General features: G+C 43.6%; 1 protein-coding gene across 6 annotated transcripts in view; it reads right to left on the bottom strand.

The window, feature by feature from the left end:
- Positions 1–20,170, bottom strand: part of rbbp8 (retinoblastoma binding protein 8) — a 171,554-nt gene extending 151,384 nt beyond the window's left edge. For 4 of the 6 annotated variants that reach the window (XM_087986028.1, XM_087986032.1, XM_087986034.1 and 1 more), the window contains exons 1-2: positions 20,002–20,154; positions 15,655–15,816 (exon numbers count right to left, since the gene is read on the bottom strand). The gene's annotated coding sequence lies outside the window, so the exon portion shown is untranslated. Of the gene's footprint in view, positions 1–15,654; positions 15,817–20,001 lie in introns of all 6 variants that reach the window. The other 2 variants (XM_087986033.1, XM_087986030.1) reach the window with 2 other exon arrangements.
- Between the last annotated feature and the right edge of the window lie 243 nt (positions 20,171–20,413).

Genomic DNA, 20,413 nt, shown 5'->3' with positions numbered 1-20,413 from the left:
CTCTGCTATTAAGTAAGGATATCATTCTCCAGGAAAAGACCTTGTGCCAAAGTAGGTAACATCTTTGACTGCTGGCAAGGGAAGGCAATGGCCTAGCGCCATTATCATTAGGTTGTTAACCCAGCAACCCAGGTAATGTTCTGGGAGCCCAGGTCTGAATCTTCCCATGTTAGATGATGGCATTTGAATTCAATTAAAAAATTGTGGAATTAAGAGTCTAATGATGACAATGAAATCATTATTGATTAGGAAATCCCATCTGGTTCACTGATGTCCTTTAAGGAAGCAAATTGCCATCCTTACCTCTCTGGCCTACATGTGACTCCAAGACCACAGCAATGTGGTTGTTTATTAACTGCTTTCTAGTCAATTAGGAATGAGCAATAAATGTTTGCCTAGCCAGCATGGCATCATACTGTGAATAAATAAAATTTTTAAAAAGGGACTGTTTTATACTCAGCAACCGAGCTGTAACACAACAGCCTCGCCATATTAAATCAATCCACATGAAAATGATTGCCATGAACAAACATCTTCATCATTCTGAAGACTTCATTGTTGTGTGCTCTCTCTTTTCACACACACTTAAATCCCCCTCTACCAACACATGATTCCCTCACTCTTCTGCCTGACCCCTTGCTCTTGTACAACTGCTGTCTTCTCCCTCAACCCCCACACCGCAGCATGTACCCTCTCTCTCTTTCCCATGCTCACCCTCCTGCAGAAGTCCTTTGCCCCCTCATGGTCCCTCCTTCACATCTGGTCCCTCACTCTTCCCATCAGTCCCCACATTCGTGCCCTCTGTCCCACCTACTTCTCCCTCCCACCGATTTTGTTGCAATGTGTAAAATTAACACACATCTAGCTACATACAGCCATTACTGAACTAAATTTATTTAACCAAAGGATAGGGTAATACACCAAAGTACTCAAGATCTTGCAATTTACTTCGGAGTCCCAAGGAATATATCTGTTAGACTGGGCCTGCAATAGATGATGAGGGTGCCAAGAGGGAAAGATCTATTAGATTTTCTGTCACCAATCTATGTGTCACAGATTAATCTGTCCATGAGTGAGAGTAACCCAGTAGGAGTAACCACCACACTGTCCTTCTGAAGACAAAGTCACATTGCCATTTTCCAGCATTGTTGGAAACGACTCAAGGGAGGGTATGTGCACTACCACCATGCTAAATGGTGTAAATTCAGACAAATCCAACAACTCCAAACTGAGCATCAAGAAGAAGCAAATTTAATCACAACCTGTAACTTCATGGCCCAGCATACCCATCCATTTTACCATTAAAATTAAGCCAAAGGATGTACTCTGGTTCAATAAAAAGTGCAGAAGGATTTGCCAGGAGCAGCTCCAGGCACACTTTAAAAATGACCTGCCAACCAGGCAAAGCTAGAAAACAGGATTACTTAAGGCCAGCATGTAATAAAGAGGGCCAAGCAATCCCACAACTAATAGCTTAGGGTTAAGCTCCACAGTACTGCTAGATCCAAAGGAACAGGCCATGACAACATCTCAGCAATGAAACTTAATACCTATGCTTCAGGATTAGCAGCACGCCTGAACAAGCTGCCCAGTAGAGTTCAACACTGGTGTGTACTCAACGATGTGTAAAATATTTCAGGTACATTCTATCCACAAGTGGGACAATCCAACTACCATCCAATCAGCTGCCTCTCAAAATATCATCAGTCGACTGCGTAACCAAGTGGCATTTACTAACTCTCAGTTTGGATTCCACAAAGTGCATGCAGTTTCTGACCATATTACAGCTTTATTCCAAACAGGCAAAACAGCTGAACTCAAGAACTTAGTCCAATGACTGTCCTTGACATCAAGGATCCTGGACAGAAGTCCATGGAAATTAAGGGAAAACTCTCACTGGTTAGAGACATAATTATTAAAAAACAATGTTGTGATGTATGCAGGTGAATTTTCACAGTCAAAGGAACTCACGACAGGAGCTCCTCAGAGACTGACTCAACTGTCTTCAGCAACTTCATCAATGACATTCCCCACAAGATCAAAGGTGGAAATGTGTGCTGATGAATGCACAATTTCACTACTATCAGAATTTCCTCAGATACTGTAGTAGTCTATGTCCATCTGCAGCAACACCCAGATAACATTCAGGCTTGGCTAATAGCGTCAATAGAACATTCATTCATTCTCCATCTCCAAGAGGGAAGCTTACCAGCACCACTTGATATTCAATGGCATTACCATCAGTGACTCCAGCTCTATCACCATCTTATGAGTTACTGTTGGGCAAAACCTTACCAATCATTTATATAGTGCAGCTGCAAGAACAGGTTAGAGATTGGAAATTCAGTACCTGACCTCCCGACTCCTCACAAAGCCTGCCCGCCACCTACAAGGCCCAAGGTAGGAGTGTAAGAGAATATTCTCTGCTTGTCTTGATGAGTGTGGCTTGAACAACATTCAAGAAGCTCGACACCATCTATGACAAATCAGCACTCTTATTCAGCATCTCAACCATCACCGAAAGAGGGTGGAACAGTGAGTATCAGTGCCTTCTAAACCTATGAACTCCAAGACCTAGAAGGACAAAGTCAACAGACATTTGGGAACATCACAATGTGCAAATTTACATCCATGGCACACACCATGTTCTAGAATTACCATTCTTTCAGTCATAATCAGAAGTCTGGGACTCCCTTCCGAACACCATGGAGAAACCACATTAGGTGGACTGTATTAACTGAAGATGGTGGTTTACCAGAATTTTCTCAGGAGCAATTAGAAATGAGAAACAAATGGTAGCTTTCCCAGTGAAATCCGCATTCTATAAAATAATAAACTTTGGAGAAAGCACTAGTAGTGCAAAAGGGTGGTAGGCAGATTAGACTTAATCAGCCAAACTCCAAGTGTGAGGTGATTTAGGAGTCCAAGATTAATTAAAATTCTGTATTTAGAAATGGTAAGAACCCGGGCACACTTTAGAAGAATAAAGAAATTTTGGGAGTCCAAAATCATAAATCATTAAAAGTCAGTAGACACATTTTAAGAATATCAAAAAAGGCTCATGAAATGTTGGTCTTTAACTCAAAGGGCACAACTCCACATGGGAGAAAGCTTACCCATCCTTATAGATGATTCAAAAAGCTAACATTTGTTTCTCAATTCTAATTGCTCCTGAGAAAATGTTGGTAAACCACCATCTTCAGTTAATACAGTAGCAAGCAATTATGAAGGTAAACTATGTTAGCTTTTGATACAAAGGATCTGGATTAAACAGATATTGAATCATAGAATTTACTCTAGGCCCACTTTCAGCACTTGACCAAAGCCTTGAATGTTATGTCATTTTTCAAATACTCATCCAAGTTTATTTATATGTTTTAAAAAGATTGCGAGGTTTCCTGTCTCAAATACCCTCCTAGGCACTGCATTCAGATTCCAGCACTCTGACTAAAAAAATTGTTTTCCCTCAAACACTGTCTAAATTTCCTAGCTTTTAAAAAGTCATTTCCCCTAGTTATTGACATTTCAACTAGAGGGGTCCCTCATAACCCTATACATCTTAATCAGGTCTTCTCAGTCAACAAAATTGTGATATGGTGAATCATCTCAACTGGAGTCCCACATTTTCTGAATTTGACTCATTACAGAATCCCAGAGGAATGCTGAGGTTGAGAAAGTTGTGGAGGGTAAAGAAATACGTGTAGCAAATAGAGCAGAGGTAAAACTACAAAGGATCAAGATTATGTTCGAATTGTTTAGAAGTATATCGTGACAAATCACGCAATATGGCCAGAAACTAGGTCCTATCATTGAAATTTATATATGAGATTACCTACGTAAAACATCCATCCTTAAAATAAGTAGACGGCTAAGAGCTCCAACTTTAGAAAACATAGTTGAGTATACTCAAAAAAATTGGAAGAGTAATCAATTTAGCTTCATTGTTACTGTCTGGAAATGGAAGACACTGTTATTTGTACACAAGCAAAGGGAGTCAATGATCTAGTGGTATTATCACTGAACTAATAGAGACCAAAGTATTTCTCTGGAGACCAGATTAGACACCCACCACAGCAGATGGTGGATTTCGAATTCAAGTCACTCACCCTCAAATGAAGAATTAGTGTCCCCCAAAATGAACACCATTTGGAAGAAACACTGAGGGCAGTGAGGGAGCAGAATGTACTATGGGTGGAGAACTTCAATATCCAACAGAAAAAGTGTGGCTGGGCTGCACAATTTCTTACCAAGGTGTGCAAAGCCATAAAAGATAAAATTGCAAGACTGGGTCTGGACAGGTGCTGAGGCTAGTAACAAAAGACGGTACTAAAAGGGATAGATTTTGAGCAAACCTAGCAACTCAAAGCAGGGCATCCATATGGTACTGAAGCCATCGGCATCAGAAATTCAAACAAAATCTGCAACTTCATGACCTGACCTATCCCACCACATCCCCCCCAACACCCAAACAAACTACCATTACCATCAAGCCATGGGATCAACCTTGGTTCAATGAACATTGCAGCAGTGCGCTCAGGAACAGCACCAAGCATAGATAAAAATAAGTTGACAATCCATTTCTGTTCTTCAGCCGCAGCAGCAACTCGAAGAGCGGGAGCTTGCACCAGGAGCCTGCTGGAAGCGGTGAGTCACTGATTTGAACCTTTAAAAACTTACAACGAGCACGGGAGTCCTCCATTTCTGTTTTTCAGCGACAGCAGCAACAGGAAGGGCAGGAGCTTGCACCAGGGGCCTGCCGGGAGCGGTGAGTCACTGATTCGTGCTTTTAAATTTGAAGTCAGAGTGTAGAGGTTTCTGGGAAAGGAGGGACTTTTATTTTTATTTCCATCCAGCTATATAAGTCAGTGTTTTTTGACATCTGCAGGAAGTGCACCCAACTCTCGCTCCTCCAAGACCGTGTTAGGGAACTAGAGCGGGAGCTGGATGAACTTTGGATCATTCGGGAGGCAGAGGCTGTGATAGACAAGAGTTACAGGGAAATAGCTACTCCTCGGCAAGAAGAAAGCTGGGTGACTGTTTGAAGGGGGGAGAAAAAACAGTCAGTGGAGGGATCACCTGTGGTCGTTCCCCTGAAAAACATGTATACCGTTTTGGATACTGTTGAGGAGGATAACTTACCAGGGCTATGCAGTGGGGCTCAGGTCTCTGGCACAGAGACCGTCCCTGTTGCACAGAAGGGAAGGAGGGAAAGGAGAAGAGTGTTAGTCATTGGGGACTCAATAGTTAGAGGCTCAGATAGAAGGTTTGTTGGGAGCGAACGAGACTCACGGTTGGTGTGTTGCCTCCCAGGTGCCAGGGTCCGTGATGTCTCAGATCGTATCTTTCGGGGCCTGAAGGGAAAGGGTGACCAGCTGCAGGTCGTTGTCTATGTAGGTACCAACGACATAGGTAAAAAGAGGGATAGGGATGTAAAACAGGATCTGGTTTGTTACCCGTGCCACATGATAACGAGGCAAGGAATAGGGAGAGATATCAGCTGAACACGTGGCTGCAGGAGGGAGGATTTCATGTTCTTGGATAATTGGGGCTCATTCTGGGGAAGGTGGGACTTGTACAAACAGGACGGTCTTCACTTGAACCAGAGGGGTTCTAATATTCTGGGTGGGAAATTTGCTGGTGCTATCGGGTGGATTTAAACTAGCTCAGCAGGGGGATGGGAACCAGAGGTGCAGTTGCAGTGCACAGGAGGACGAGAGTAGGAAGGACAGGGACAGGATTTCAGGGTCACACGAATGTGCTGTCAGATAGTGAAGTCGTTTGAAGTGTGTCTACTGCAAAACCAGAAGTATCCGAAATAAGGTAAGTGAGCTTGCAGCATGGATAGGTACCTGGGATTTTGATGTTGTGGCCATTTCGGAGACATGGATAGAGCAGGGTGAGGAATGGATATTGTAGGTTCCAGGGCTTAGATCTTTCATGAAGAACAGGCAAGGCCGTAAAAGAGGGGGAGGCGTGGCCTTGTTAGTCAAGGATAGTATAACGGTGACTGAGAGAACTTTTGATGAGGACGTGTCTACTGAGGTAGTGTGGGCTGAGGTTAGAAACAGGAGAGGAGAGGTCACACTGCTTGGAGTTTTTTTTATAGGCCTCCGCAGAGTTCCAGGGAGGTGGAAGAGAGGATTAGCAAAATTATTCTGGGTAGAAGTGAAAGGGAGAGAGAGGTCATTATGGGGGATTTTAACTTCCCCAACATTGTACTGGAGTTATAGCATTTCCAGTCATCGGATGGATCAGTTTTTGTCCAATGTGTACAGGAGGATTTCCTGACACAGTATGTAAAAGGACCAACAAGAGAGGAGGCCACACTGGATCTGGTGCTTGGTAATGAACCAGGCCAGGTGTTTGATTTAGTTGTAGGTGAGCACTTTGGAGAGAGTGACCATAATTCAGTTACGTTTAGTTTAGCGTTGGAAAGGGATAGGTACATGCCACAGGTCAAGAGTTATCAATGGGGCAAGGGCAATTATAATGCAATTAGGCAAGAATTAGGATGCATAGAATGGGGTAGTAAAATGCAGGGGATGCAGACAATGGAAATGTGGAGCTGGTTTAAGGAACAGATATTGCATGTCCTTGATAGTTATGTCCCTGTCAGGCAGGCAGGAAGTGATAAGGTAAAGTAACCGTGGTTTACAACAGAAACTGCATCTCTTGTAACGAAGAAGAAGGAGGCTTGTGTGTTGATGAAGCAAGATGGTTCAGATGAGGCGATTGAGAGTTACAGATCAGCTAGGAAGGATTTTAAGAGAGAGTTAAGAAGAGCAAAGAGAGGACACGACCAGTCTTTAACAAATAGAATAAAGGAGAACCCTAAGCTTTCTATTGATATGTGAGGAATAAAAGAATAATTACAGTATGAATAGGGCCAATCAAAGACAGAAGTGGGAAGTTGAGTGTGGAGATCGGAGAGGTGCTAAACGAACATTTCTCATCAGTTTTCACTCAGGTAAAGGAGAATATTGCTGAGGAGAAGAATGAGGTACGAGATATTAGACTTGAAAGGATCGAGGTTAGTTACGAACAGGTGTTATCAATTCTAGAAGGAGTGAAAGTAGACAAGTCCCCTGGGCTGGAAGGGATGTATCCGAGGATTCTCTGGGAAGTTAGGAAGGAGATAGCAGAGCTTTTGGCAGAGTACTGGGTTGATGGAAAGATTCTTGGTAGTGTGGATGTGCAGAGGGATCTTGGAGTCCATGCACACATATCCCTGAAAGTTGCCACCCAGGTGGATAGTGCTATTAAGGCATAGGTGTGTTAGGTTTCATTCAAAGAAGGGATTGAGTTCTGGAGCCGCAATATCATGCTGCAACTATACAAAACGCTGGTGCGGCCACACTTGGAATATTGTGTACAGTTCTGGTCCCATATTTCGGGAAGGATGTGGAAGCACTGGAAAAGGTGCAGAGGAGATTTACCAGGATGTTGCCTGGTCTGGAGGGAAGGTCTTATGAGGAAAGGCTGAGAGACTTGAACCTGTTCTCATCGGCAAGGCGGCGGCGAAGAGGGGATTTGTTAGAGACATACAAGATGACCAGAGGATTAGATAGGATAGACAGTGAAAGGATGATGATGTCAGCATGTACGAGGGAGCATAACTACAAATTGAGGGGTGATAGATTTAAGACAGATGTCAGAGGCAGGTTCTTTATGCAGAAAGTGGCAAGGGCGTGGAATGCCCTGCCTGCTAATGTCGTCAACTCAGAAACATTAGGGAGATTGAAACAATCCTTAGATAAGCAAATGGATGATTTTGGGATAGTGTAGGGGAACGAGCTGAGAATAGTTCACAGGTTGGCGCAACGTTGAGGACCGAAGGGCCTGTTCTGCGCCATATGGTTCTATATCTGGTGAAGCTACAACACAGGACTACTTCTGCACCAAACAGCATAAGCAGCAAGTGATAGAGAACTAAGCGATTCCATACAAATAGGTCAGATTAGGTTCTGCAATCCTGCCACAGTCATGAATGGTGATGACTCTTCACGGGAAGAGTCTCCACAAATATCTTGCATTTTCAATAGATGGGGTGGTAAGAGAAGAGAGCCCACCATACCAATGCAAAAGATAAGGCTGAAGCATTTACATCAACCTCAGCCAGTAGCAGTACATCAATCATGCATCTCAGCCTCTGCCAGAAGTTCTCTCTGCTTCTTCTTCAGTTCTGAACACAAGTCAGTAGATTCAAAACACAAGCACAAATCTTGCTAGTCCTCAGAGTTTCTCCAAACGCTTTTGTTTACTTCATACCTTTTTTGTTCTGGTGACGTTTAATCTGCTTTGCAGCAATATTGCAAACTTTTTAACAAATAGTTCTGAAATAAATTTTCAAATTCTAAGAAACTTTTAATTCTGACCTTTCAATATCTGTATTTAATTTCCCCCATCTCCTTCCCAAACTGAGAACTTTCGCAGCATCCGTTAGTTAGCTTGCTCATTCACCAAAATGGCCTTTAATAGAGTGATATGTACGACTTGTCAGATGTGGGAGTTTAAAGAGAGTTTAAGGGTTACTGCGGATTATATCTGCCATAAATGCTGCTGGCTGGGAATCTTATCTGATCGAATGGATCGGTTGGAGAAACAGTTAGAAGCAATGAGGAATTTGCAACAGCAACAGTATGTGATGGATGGCAGTTATAGGAAGGCGGGTGGGGGAGATCCAGGGAGATAGTGAGGAAAGAGATCAATCTGAGACTGATATAGTTGAGAACAGAAGCGAGTCAAACATTCAGGGCAGGCAGGGACAAGGTAGGATTTATAAATTAAACTGCATTTATTTCAATGCAAGGGGCCTAACAGGGAAGGCAGATGAACTCAGGGCATGGTTAGGAACATGGGACATCACAGCAATTACAGAAATATGGCTCAGGGATGGGCAGGACTAGCAGCTTAATGTCCCAGAATACAAATGCTACAGGAAGGATAGAAAGGGAGGCAAGAGAAGAGGGGGAGTTGCACTTTTGACAAGGGATAGCATTACAGCTGTGCTGAGGGAGGATCTTCCCAGAAATACATCCAGGGAAGTTATTTAGGTGGAACTGAGAAATAAGAAAGGGATGATCACCTTATTGGGATTGTATTATACACCCCCTAATAATCAGAGGGAAATGAGAAACCAACTTGTAAGGAGATCTCAGCTATCCTTAAGAAAAATAGGGTGGTCATGGTAGGAGATTTTAATTTTCCAAACACTATGGCAGTCCCAGTCTATGTTAAGGGTTTAGATGGAGAGGAATTTGTTAATTGCGTACAAGACAATTTTTTGATTCAGTATGTGGATGTACTAGAGAAGGTGGAAAACTTGACCTGCTCTTGGGAAATAAGGCAGGGCAGGTGACTGAGGTGTCAGTGGGGGAGCACTTTGGGGCCAGCGACCATAATTCTATTAAATTGAAAATAATGATGGAAAAGGATAGACCAGAACTAAAAGTTGAAGCTCTAAATTGGAGAAAGGCCAATTTTAACGGTATTAGGCAAGAACTTTTGAAAGCTGATTGGGAGCAGACTTTCACAGGTAAAGGGATAGTTGGAAAATGGAAAGCCTTCAGAAATGAGATAACGAGAATCCAGAGAAAGTATATTCCTGTTAGGGTGAAAGGAAAGGCTGGTAGGTACAGGGAATGCTGGTTGACTAAAGAAATTGAGGGTTTGGTTAAGATAAAGAAGGAAGCATATGAAAGGTATAGACAGGATATATCGAGTGAATCCTCAGAAGAATATAAGAGGGAAATCAGGAGGGCAAAAACGGGACATGAGATAGCTTTGGCAAACAGAATTAAGGAGAATCCAAAGAGTTTTAACAAATACATTAAGGACAAAAGGATAACTAGGGAGAGAATAGGACCCTTCAAAGATCAGCAAGGCAGCCTTTGTGTGGAGCTGCAGAAAATGGGGGAGATACTCAGTGAATATTTTGCATCAGTATTTACTGTGGAAAAGGATATGGAAGATATAGAATGTAGCAAAATAGATGCTGACATCTTGAAAAATGACCATATTACAGAGGAGGAAGTGTTGGATGTCATGAAACGCATAAAACTGGATAAATCCCCAGGACCTGATCAGATGTACCTTAGAATACTATGGGAAGCTAGAGAAGTGATTGCAGGGCCTCTTGCTGAGATATTTATATCATCGATAGTCACAGGTGAAGTGCCGGAAGACTGGAGGCTGGCAAATTTGGTGCCACTGTTTAAAATGGGTAGTAAGGACAAGCCAAGGAACTATAGACAAGATGTACATGTATTTGGAAAGGCAAGGACTGATAAGGGATAGCCAACATGGTTTTGTGCGTGGGAAATCATGTCTCACAAACTTGATTGGTGTTTTTTGAGGAAGTAACAAAGAGGATTGATGAGGGCAGAGCAGATGTGATCTATATGGACTTCAGTAAGGCGTTCGACAAGGTTCCCCATGGGAGAATGATTAGCAAGCTCAGATCTCATGGAATACAGGGAGAACTAGCCATTTGGGTACAGAACTGGCTCAAAGGTAGAAGACAGTGGGTGTTGGTGGAGGGTTGTTTTTCAGACTGGAGGCCTGTGACCAGTGGAGTGCCACAAGGATTGGTGCTGGGCGTCCTACTTTTTGTCATTTACATAAATGATTTGGATGCGAGCATAAGAGGTACAGTTGGTAAGTTTGCAGATGACACCAAAATTGGAGGTGTAGTGGACAGCGAAGAGAATGACCTCAGATTACAACAGGATCTGGACCAGATGAGTCAATGGGCTGAGAAGTGGCAAATGGAGTTTAATTCAGATAAATGCAAGGTGTTGCATTTTGGGAAAGTAAATCTTAGCTAGACTTATACACTTAATGGTAAGGTCCTAGGGAGTGTTGCTGAACAAAGAGACTTTGGAGTGCAGGTTCATAGCTCCTTGAAAGTGGAGTCACAGGTGGATAGGATAGTGAAGGATAGGATAGGAAGGGATAGTTTGTATGTTTTCCTTTATTGGTCAGAGTATTGAGCACAGGAGTTGGGAGGTCATATTGCAGCTGTACAGGACATTGGTCAGGCCACTGTTGGAATATTGCGTGCAATTCTGGTCTTCTTCCTATCGGAAAGATGTTGCGAAACTTGAAAGGGTTCAGAAAAGATTTACAAGGATGTTGCCAGGGTTGGAAGATTTGAGCAATAGGGAGAGGCAGAACAGGCTGGGGCTGTTTTCCCTGCAGCATCGGAGGCTGAGGGGTGACCTTTGTAGAGGTTTACAAAATTATGAGGGGCATGGATAGGATAAATAGACAAAGTCTTTTGCCTGGGGTCGGGGAGTCCAGAACTAGAGAGCATAGGTTTAGGGTGAGAGGGGAACGATATAAAAGAGACTTAAGGGGCAACGTTTTCACACAGACGGTGGGATGAGCTGCCAGAGGAAGTAGTGGAGGTTGGTACAAATGCAACATTTAAGATGCATTTGAATGGGTATATGAATAGGAAGGATTTGGAGGGATATGAGCCAGGTGCTGGCTGGCAGGTGGGACTAGATTGGGTTGGCATATCTGGTCGGCGTGGACGAGTTGGACCGAAGGGTCTGTTTCCATGCTGTACATCCCTATGAATCTATTTAAACACCCAAGCATTCTGTTACTTTCCAAGATACAGTAAGTCCAAAGAAAAGTTACTTTTAGAATCTGACAAAGTTACAAATTTTAAACATTAAGTTGCTACTTTCTCCCCACCCCCACCCTCCTCTCACTTATCTTTCCACCCTTCAGGCACTCTGCCTGTATTCCTGAAGGGCTTTTGCCCGAAACATCAATTTTACTGCTCCTCGAATGCTGCCTGAACTGCTGTGCTTTTCCAGCATCACTCTAATCGAAACCCTGACATGTAAGCTTGTTAATCTTACTCTCCCCAGCGTGTTGACCCCAAGTTAGCAAATGCAAATGAATTCTACAAACCTTAATTAATATAACTTAAGATAAAATTAATGACCAACTACAAATGGATTGTTTAGTGAAGAACAGCCAATATGCATGTGATTGTATAGGAATTATTCCTGAGTGGGTAGCACTCTCAACTGCTAATCATATGGTTCGAACCTTATTACTAGTAGCAGTAACAAAAATCAAGACTGAATCTCCACTGCAATACTGAGAGAGTACAGTTTTAACACAGGTGTTGTTAAACCAAGGCCCCAACCTGCATGCTAAGGTAAAAGATCACATGGCATTATTCCAAACAAGATGTTTTGGCTAATATCTATCACTCGCAAGTGTTTGTTGTGTGCAAATTGGGCATTTCCCACCTTACATTTGAACATTTCAAAAGTGATTTATTAATTGCGCCTGCTTTGAGACATCCAGTGGTCAGATGACAAAATGCAAGTAATTATTTTTGAATAAATTTAATTGTGTTTAAGCAGCAATTGAAATGCGAAAGCAGTGCATGGAACATATGCAGATTTTCAACAAGTATTTGAAAAGGTACCTCACAAAAGAGTTCATACAACAGTTTTGTGCTGTAGCATAGATGTAGAGAGCAGCAAACTATCTAGCAGCAAAGAAGCAGTCAGTGTAAATGGAGGCATTGCTTCTACTAACCATGATTAGAGTTATTTGCTCATGGTGCAGACCAAAACCAACACTAGTTGACTGAGTCATTGTGAGCAATTTCTAAGTTCCAACTTCTATGTATGTTTACATCCTTCTATGGACTGCCATCTTGCTGAGGAGGAGAGGATCAAGTCTTCTTTCGACCCAAACAGTGATATCATCAGAAGTTCTCGACTTCTGGCAGGGCCCATGACTTGTCATTTCAATTGCTTGTCACATTTCAATTGCTGCTTAAACACTATTAAATTTATTCAAAAATATTTAAGTGCATTTTGTCATCTGACCACGACAGTAAAGTTGGAGGGAAGCACAATCGAAAACAAGCCCTCAATGGCAATTCACGCAGAAGATATTTCAACAGCTGCCATGACAGATGAAGACTGCAGCAATAGCGAGATCTCCAAAGCTCCCCATGCCACTAGAGCTGGATCTATCCTCTGTCAAGGGCCATGTGACCGATATGCAATGACATTCCCATGTTAAAAGATGTCCTACACCAGGCTAGATAAATTCAAGCCACAGCTCGCACAATACAAGCCCTGCAGTGATCGGCAGGAGATGATGGGGACCGGAGTGAGAAATCTGGAAGCTGCTAGCATTAGACCAGCACAGAGATGGCACAGTTTGATTTAGTTTGGTGCTTAAAAAAGGAATAGAAGAGCATTTTGGCAGTTTTCTTCACAACTGAGCAGCTCTGTTAAAATTCACTTTGTTCACCCCAATAGGGAGGGTGCTGGATAAAGTTCCTTAAACATAGTCTGTTCCATCATCAACCTGACTGGAACACCACATCCAGTGGGCTCATCTGCATTCTGAAGAATCAAAGTCAACTTTGATCTTGGAATCTGGAATATATGAACCCTTGTCAAAATGAGCAAAACAATCAGCCAGAATGAAGAACTGCTTTTTTTGCCTGTGAGCTCAGGCAATATTGCTGTCCTGCAAAAAACTCAAAAAGCTGGCGAAAGGCAGCTGACAAAAAAAGTTACACCTTCTTCTGGGGAGGAAAGCAGACGATCAACCCAGGAATTGAATTCACTATCAAGAACGACTTGTCAGTGAACTCACAGAGCTCACTGTTGGCATCGACAATCACCTCATGACTCTCCATCTCCAACTTGCCAAGAACTAGCAAGCAACTGAATGCCTATTCTCCAACTCTTTATGCCAGGGGTGAACCTAAAGGCAGCTTCTACTCCACCCTGGACACTATACTCACCAACTATCCCAAAAGGAATATTAAATTATTCTGCTTGGAGACTTCAATACCGGGGTTGGATAGGATGCTAAATTCTGGAAAGAGACAATCGGGAAGAAAGAATTGCAACTCTTGGGATTTTCCTGCTCACCAAATATGTAGAACACCAATTGGTAATCACCAATGACTTTGCCTTCAAAAAGACTTCAAGGCTTCTTGAAGGCATTGATCAAATAACTGACATATGATCAACTATGTTATCATTCAATCCCAACACCAAAAGACTTTATTACCAAACTGTTGATCAGTGTAGTTGACTGCTGGAAGGATCACTGGCTTATCCATTTCTCTATGCACATCATATGCCACCAGAAGCATTTGAATACAAAGAAAATCTACTAAAAAGCTCAAAGTTGTAAGGATTGAAGAGCCAAACAGACAAACAAATTTCCAAAAATGCCTTCAGCAAAATCTCCAAAGAGCTCATTTTAATGGAGTTGAGAAAATCTGGAAAGAGTTGATGACAGCTATCACCTCATGCTGTGAAAAAAAACATTGGTTACAAGATCAGGATGTACCAAGACTGGTTTGATTGGAATGACCACACCATGCAAGATCTTATTGACAATAAGAGGAAAGGTCTCCATGACAAGTAAAGCAATAATTACCAGCAAGTCAAAGAGGAGATCTCAAACAGCAAAAGCCAGAAATACAAAGATTGAGCAAAATCAAGAACCAATGCAGGACTGAGAAAGCCAATGAGCTGCAAATCCTTTCTGACAAACACCCAGGATTTCTTCAGTGCAACTAAGACAATATATGGATCCAACACCCTTGGCCTCAAACTGGTGCGGAGTAAGGTTGGTACCCTTTTGAGAGACAGGCAAACATTAGCCACCAATTGAGAGAGTACTTTAAAGTTGAGTTCTGAACATCAGAAAGGATGGATTTATTCTCATTTGCCCTATCAGCAAATGGCAGCAGGCCTGGAACCTGGGCTTCCCCTTCAGGTCAGCGCCATTTGCTATGAGTGTGGGCTGGTGGCGATGGGACCTTCATGCGGGAGATTGATGTTAGAGGGCCTGATGCTGGCTGATGTATTGGCAACCAGAAGCCAAGTGGCTGCCTCCACTGAACGGCTGTCACATTTTGTGGCTGTTCAAGGTGTTGGTGAAACTGATGTAAAGCCGATTATTTTTTCTGAACTCCTAAACACATTCTCATAGATGATTGTGAGGAAATCTCCCAAATTCCCCAAAGACTTGGACTCCCACCTAGTCATAGAGATGTACAGCACAGAAACAGACCTTTTGGTCTAACCCGTCCATGCCGAACAGATATCCCAACCCAACCTAGTCCCACTTGCCAGCACCTGGCCCATATCCCTCCAAACCCTTCCTATTCATATGTCCATCCAGATGCCTTTTAAATGTTGCAATTGTACTAGCCTCCACCACTTCCTCTGGCAGCTCATTCCATTTAAGTACCAACCTCTCTACCTGAAAAACGTGCCCCTTAGGTCTCTTATATCTTTCCCCTCTCACCTTAAACCTATGCCCTCTAGTGGACTCCCCCAATCCAGGGAAAAGACTTTGTCTATTTATCCTATCCATGTCCCTCAATTTTGTAAATCTCTATAAGCTTCAGCCTCCGACCCTCCAGGGAAAACAACCGTAGTCTATTCAACCTATTCCAATAGCTCAAATTCTCCAACCCTGGCAAAATTCTTATAGATCTTTCCCGAACCCTTTCAAGTTTCACAACATCTTTCCAATAGGAAGGAGACCAGCAAGCTGTCATGAGACACATGAAGGATGGAAAAACTGGAGTAGTAAATGGATTCCAGAAATTTTCAAACTTGGAGGAACAGAGCTTACCTGTCATCTCCATCAACCGTTCCTGAAAATCTGGGACAAAGAAGATACCCCTACCAATCATCGTGGTGCTGCCTTCGCCACCATCAAGAAAGGAGGCAAAATGTGTCAGTTGCAGGAACTATGGAAGATTACTTGCTGTATGGAAGTAGCCTCATCGGAACACTGATGGGAAAGTAGAAATCATAGTTGAAGGGTCTCAGACAGGACAATACCTCCTTGCAGTACAATATTCTGTCTCATGGAACTGAATTCTACAGCAAAACAAAACCACTAAAGCTCATGTTTTTGAGCATCAGGCTTATAAAATCATCCTCCACTATAAAATCAGTAACACAATCCAGAAAAACACTTGCGTTGACAAAATAGATTTATCCTGCAAAAAAGAAAACTGTAGGCCCTCAATATTGCTCAGAATATCTCGACTGCAGGGAAATAGATGGTGACATCTTGCAAAATGTCCAGATTACAGAGGAGGAAGTGCTGGATGTCTTGAAACGGTTAAAGGTGGATAAATCCCCAGGACCTAATCAGGTGTACCCAAGAATTCTGTGCGAAGCTAGAGAAGTGATTGCTGGGCCTCTTGCTGAGACATCGATAGTCACAGGTGAGGTGCCAGAAGACTGGAGGTTGGCAAACGTGGTGCCACTGTTTAAGAAGGGCAGTAAAGACAAGCCAGGGAACGATAGACCGGTGAGCCTGACCTGGGAGACAGGATGTACATGTATTTGGAAAGGCAAGGACTGATTAGGGATAATCAACATTGCTTTGTTCGTGGGAAATCATGCCTCACTGTTTTAAAAAATTCTCAAGGTCAGGTTCGTAGGAGAGTAGTCTGACACAGAACAAACGACCAAGAGGCGAGACTGCTAGAATATGGGCATTTTATTCCCCGCAGTGTCGCACAACGGGTCTGGTTTATGCTCACTCTACATGTTACAAAAACTGGGAGCCGTCAGTTCTTGTAGAGCGGTTGCCAACAACCCACGCTCGGCGGTTAAACGTAACCCCGGAGCAGACTCACCGAACTGGAGACTTTTCCAGCTTTTTATTCTTTTCCAGATATAAACATTCATGTGAACAGCAGAGCAAGGCTAAAAAACACATTCCATTCTGGTTACATACAGATAAGAAGATTCACACGGGACTAAGCAACACCTCCATTCCGGTTAGATTCACACATGTATTGGGACATAATTTTTAACCGTTTCACCACATTCCACTGCTTGGAATTTTACACCACATTCCACTGCTTGGCCCAATACATGTGTTACATTATGCAATTCGTTTCAGTTAATTTCAGTTCAGTCAATTCAGTGTAGTTCAATTCAGCTCAGTTCAGGTCTGTTCAGTTCAATTCAATTGTGTTCAATTCAGTTCCGTCCATTTCAATTCAATTTAGCTCAGTTCCATTTTGTTCCGTTCAATTTGATTCACTTCAGTTCCACTCAGTTCAGTTCAGTTCAATCCCATTCAATTCTGTTAACTCCGCTTCAGCCTTTTGGACATGCCCACATCCTCCGCTGTACCCCAGGCAAGGGGTTCTTCGGCAGGACTGGGATCCTTTCTCAAACAAACTGCCACGTACATGCCCACATCCATGCCATCCCGGGACGGTCGGGACCTCCACAGTTTGTTCTTCTGGTTTCTTAGTCGTTTTCCAAAACATTGTTCTGTATCAAAATCTCTCCTCAATTGCGATTGATCCTGCCGACTACGCCAAATGTTTTAAAAAATTCTCAAGGTCAGGTTCGTAGGAGAGTAGTCTGACACAGAACAAACGACCAAGAGGCGAGACTGCTAGAATATGGGCATTTTATTCCCCGCAGTGTCGCACAACGGGTCTGGTTTATGCTCACTCTACATGTTACAAAAACTGGGAGCCGTCAGTTCTTGTAGAGCGGTTGCCAACAACCCACGCTCGGCGGTTAAACGTAACCCCGGAGCAGACTCACCGAACTGGAGACTTTTCCAGCTTTTTATTCTTTTCCAGATATAAACATTCATGTGAACAGCAGAGCAAGGCTAAAAAACACATTCCATTCTGGTTACATACAGATAAGAAGATTCACACGGGACTAAGCAACACCTCCATTCCGGTTAGATTCACACATGTATTGGGACATAATTTTTAACCGTTTCACCACATTCCACTGCTTGGAATTTTACACCACACTCACAAACTCGATTAAGTTTTTTGAAGTAGTAACAAAGAAGATTGATGAGGGCTGAGCAGTAGATGTGATCCATATGGACTTCAGTAAGGCGTTCGACATGGTTCCCCCATGGGAGACTGGTTAGCAAGCTCAGATCTCATGGAATACAGGGAGAACTAGCCATTTGGATACAGAACTGGCTCAAAGGTAGAAGACAGAGGGTGGTGGTGGAGGGTTGTTTTTCAGACTGGAGGCCTGAGACCAGTGGAGTGCCACAAGGATTGGTGCTGTCTCTACTTTTTGTCATTTACATAAATGATTTGGATGAGAGCATGAGGTACAGTTAGTAAGTTTGCAGATGACACCAAAATTGGAGGTGTAGTGGACAGTGAGGAGGGTTACCTCAGATTACAACAGGATCTGGACCAGATGGGCCAATGGGCTGAGAAGTGGCAGATGGAGTTTAATTCAGATAAATGCGAGGTGCTGCATTTTGGGAAAGCAAATCTTAGCAGGATTATTAAATAAATGGTAAGGTCCTAGGGAGTATTGCTGAACAAAGAGACCTTGCTGGAAAAGCTCAAATCCTCCAACCCTGGCAAAATTCTTGTAAATCTTTTCTGAGCCCTTTCAAGTTTCACAACATCTTTACAATAGGAAAAAGACCAGAATTGCAGCAGGTCAGGCAGCATCAAAGGAGAAGGAGAATCGACGTTTCGGGGATTTCCTGAAGAAGGGCTTATGCCTGAAACATCGAATCACCTTCTCCTTTGATGCTGCCTGAACTGCTGCACTTTTCCAGCAACACATTTTTAAGCTCTGATCCCCAGCATCTGCAGTCCTCACTTTCTCCAAAGAGACCTTGGAGTGCAGGTACATAGCTCCTTGAAAGGGGAGTCGCAGGTAGATAGAATAGTGAAGGCAGCGTTTGATATGCTTTCCTTTATTGGTCAGAGTATTGAGTTGGGAGGTCATGTTGCAGCTGTACAGGACATTGGTTGGAATATTGCGTGCAATTCTGGTCTCTTTCCTATCGTAAAGATGTTGTGAAACTTGAAAGGGTTCAGAAAAGATTTACAAGGATGTTGCCAGGGTTGGAGGTTTTGAGCTATAGGGAGAGGCTGAACAGGCTGGGGCTGTTTGCCCTGGAACATAAGAGGTAGAGGGGTGACCTTATAAAGGTTTATAAAATTATGAGTGGCATGGATAGGATAAATAAACAAAGTCTTTTCCCTGGATGTGGTGGAGGCTGGTACAATTGCAACATTTAAGACGCATTTTGATGAGTATATGAATAGGAAGGGTTTGGAGGGATATGGGCCAGGTGCTGGCAGGTGGGACTAGATTGGGTTGGGATATCTGGTCGGCATGGACGGGTTGGACCGAAGGGTCTGTTTCCATGTTGTACATCTCTATGACTATAACTGAGAGGCTGAATAGGCTGGGGGTGTTTTCCCTGGAGCACTGGAGGCTGACCTTATAGAGGTTTATAAAATCACGATGGTCATGGCTGGGGAAGTAGACAAGGTCTTTTCCCTGGGGTGGGGGAGTCCAGAACTAGAGAGCATAGGTTTGGGTGAGAGGGGAAAAATATAAAAGGGACTTAAGGGGCAACATTTTTCACACAGAGGGTGGGGTATGTGTGGAATGAGCTGCCAGAGGATGTGGTGGAGGCTGATACAATTAAAACGCATCTTGATATAAGGCATGGGTATACGAATAGGTAGTGTTGAGAGGGAATTGGGCTAAGTGCTGGCAAATGGGAGTAGGTTAGTTTAGGATATCTGGTCTGTTTCCATGCCGTACATCTCTATGACTCTTAGGTAGAAAACACAAACGCTTTACTGCGACATTAAACGTGGATCTGTAAAATCACGCACCAACGCCCCGCCTCAACAACTGTGGGCACTCAGAGGGTCAGCCCTGGCACGGTGGACCGAATGGCCTCCTTCAGCACCATGACAATTCTGAGGCGTCGGGTCACGATGGGCAACATTTACAGCAAACCTGGAGAATGGACTTTGCAGACAGTGATGTAAACATTTCCATTGAGCTCCTTTAGGATATGTTCTCTCTGTCTGATCTCACCCTTCACTCTCTTCATTTCCTAAATCCCCCTCTAGTTTAACCGGCACTTTCTCCCTCTTGCCCGTTGCCCAACTCTCTCCATCATCTCGGCCGCTCTCTCGCGTACCTGCCCCGGTTTCTCACACTCACAGGGTCCCGTCAATCACCTCAACCTCAGCCTCGCCGCACACTGCAGCAAGCCCGTTAACCCTGAGCAAGCCACTCCGCGGCTCGAGACGGTATCATCTCCCGGTTCAACGGCAAACTTCGAAATGAAGCGGGAAGAAGCCGAACGGGAAGCGGCACTACCGGAAAGGAGGCGTGTCTCTGTGATTGACACCGATCTCAACCAATGGAAAGACGGACAACGCGCAGCCCCGCACACATGGGGGCAACGTAAAGGAGTCCTCGCCTCACCTTGAGGCCCCGCCCTACAGTGGGAGGGGCCTGTCAGTCAACAACGTCGCGCCCGTCCCTGTGGTCTCCACCAATCAATGTGGTCCTGCCGCCCCGTGTGGCAGGAAGTGTCAATCAAGAAG

The sequence above is a fragment of the Chiloscyllium plagiosum genome, unplaced genomic scaffold (assembly GCF_037043375.1).
Source record: "Chiloscyllium plagiosum isolate Xiang-an unplaced genomic scaffold, Cpla_swu_hap1 HiC_scaffold_4, whole genome shotgun sequence".
In the NCBI taxonomy this organism is placed as follows: Eukaryota; Metazoa; Chordata; class Chondrichthyes; order Orectolobiformes; family Hemiscylliidae; genus Chiloscyllium; species Chiloscyllium plagiosum.
This window is presented reverse-complemented; position numbering and strand designations above follow the sequence as displayed.